Source organism: Tamandua tetradactyla, chromosome 21 (genome assembly GCF_023851605.1).
Source record: "Tamandua tetradactyla isolate mTamTet1 chromosome 21, mTamTet1.pri, whole genome shotgun sequence".
Classification (NCBI taxonomy): Eukaryota; Metazoa; Chordata; class Mammalia; order Pilosa; family Myrmecophagidae; genus Tamandua; species Tamandua tetradactyla.
Window position 1 is genome coordinate 8,541,696 of NC_135347.1, and position 2,253 is coordinate 8,543,948.

Below are 2,253 nucleotides of genomic sequence, written 5' to 3' on the forward strand. Positions count from 1 at the left end.
AGAGTTTAAAAATAAACAATTAATATATATTAGGTGGCAGTAAATAGTTTGAAGAAAAAAGAAGTCCGAATAAGGGGAATAGGAAGGGTCAAATTGGGAGTACGCTATAGTCTTACAGGGTGCCAAGGAGAGCCTCAGAGAAAGGATAACAGTTGAATATAGACCTGAAAGAAATGACAGAGTGAGTAAGGTGACTTTGAAGAAAGAGAGTTCCAGGCAATAGAAAGAACATGCAAAATGGTCCTGACGCGGTGAGGAGCTTAGCTTCTTTGCTTACTTGAGGAATAGCAAGGAAGCTAGCAGGGTAGCAAAGAGTAAAAAAGGGAAGGGAAATGATATCAGAGAGGTAATGCAGAGAGGGTGGATCATTTGTGCCTTGGAGGCATTGTAGAACCTCTTGAGTCTCCCCTGAATGAAATGGAAAGCCAAACAAGAGTTTCAGGAAAGCACATATGAGAGGAGCATATTGATATGTGCTTACAACAGAGCATTATTTCTCTTACTGAAATAAGCATGATGTGAGATTGTGGCAGCTTATATCTGACTCCAAGTAGCAATGAGTAGTCAGATTTGGGGTATATGTTGAAGGTAGGATTAACAGAATTTACTGATAGATGGAATGTGACATGTGAGAAAGAGAAATAAAGTATGTTTCCAAGTCTTATTTTAATCTAACCAGAAGGACAAACATCATGATTACTAAAATGGAAAGGGATGCAAAAGAAGGAAGCATATGGAAGGCAAGGAAGATAAACCAAAGTATCTAACGATCATTCATGTGATGAACATCAAGCAGGCAGTTACAAAAACAAAGCTATAGTGGGTGGGGGATTCAGGATACATACATTCAATAGCTAGCTGGTCATCACCAATCCTAGATGAGATCATCCAGGGAAGGAGTGGAAATAAAAAATATAAGACTCAAAGACGGATCCTTCATTTGAGGAAATGACTAGGAAACACAGAGGAGACTGAAAAGATATGTCTGGGGAAATGACTATAAAGAAACAATGATATCCTGAAAGCTAACTGAAGAATCTGTTCCAAGTAGGAGAAAGTGATCTCTCTGTCAAATGAAGCTGACAAGTCAAGTAAGATGGAAATTACAAAAAAAGTCATTTAATTGGGAAACATCGAGGTCATTGGCAATATGTATACCAGCTATTTTGGTGGAGATGTGAACCAGAATACGATGACAGAGGGTTTAGGAAAAAAGAATGAGAGGAGAGAATGGGTATCAACAAATTCTTCAGAGAAATACTTCTGTAAAGAAAAATAGAGAAAGGAGCATGGCTGGAAGAAAATGTGGGTTCCAAGGAGGGTTTCTTTATAAGTAAGGGGGTTAGTAAAAATATTTTTATACTGATGGGAACAAATGAATGAATATTCTGTGGCAACAGGACCATTTACAACATTTTCTGGAGAGCTTACTATTATCCAATATTTATGGTATGCCAAAAATATAAGAATATTCTGCAACTGACTTTCAAGAACAAAGTGTTTTAGTTGCACTAAACAACTAAAAAGTGATTACACACTTATGAGTGATTTCTAACATTTGTCTTTGTCTTTTTAACATAAGGATTAAACAGTTTATGTTTTAATATTAAGGCAATATATTCATAGACTTCATCTTTGCTATCATCCTATTTAAAACCAGCTGAAGTGCTCGCTTTAGCAGCACATGTACTTAAATTGGAATTATACAGAGAATACTGGCATGGCCCCTGCACAAAGATGACACACAAATTCGTGAAGCGTTCCATATTTTAAAAAATAAATAAATGAATAAATAAAATAAAACATGGTGAAAAACAGAATTCTTTACACTATTTTGTCTTTCGTAGTGCATTCATTAAAAAGTATTTTTATTGACACATCTTCACACACATGCATTCCATACATAGTATACAATCAATGCCTCACAATATCATCACATAGTTGTATATTATTCACTTTGATCATTTTTAGAACTTTTAAATCACTTCAGAAGAAAAAATAAAAAGAAGAAAGAAAAAATTTGTACCTACCATACCCCTTAACCCTCCCTCTCATTGACCACTAGTATTTTCATCTATCCAATTTGTTTTACCCTTTGTCCCCCTTAATATTTATTTTTTTTTCCATTTTTTTTACTCATCTTCAATATCCTGGAAAAAAAAGAGTATCAAACACAAGGTTTTCACAATCACATGGTCACACTGTAAAAGTTATGTCTTTATACAATTATTTCCAGGAATCAAGGCTACTGGA

General features: G+C 35.0%; 1 non-coding gene across 1 annotated transcript; it reads left to right on the forward strand.

Annotated features, from left to right (window-relative positions):
* The first annotated feature begins 1,665 nt into the window (after positions 1-1,665).
* Positions 1,666-1,772, forward strand: LOC143665883 (U6 spliceosomal RNA). The gene has a single exon (XR_013167278.1). It is a non-coding gene; the product is annotated as a U6 spliceosomal RNA (small nuclear RNA).
* The last annotated feature ends 481 nt before the right edge of the window (positions 1,773-2,253 follow it).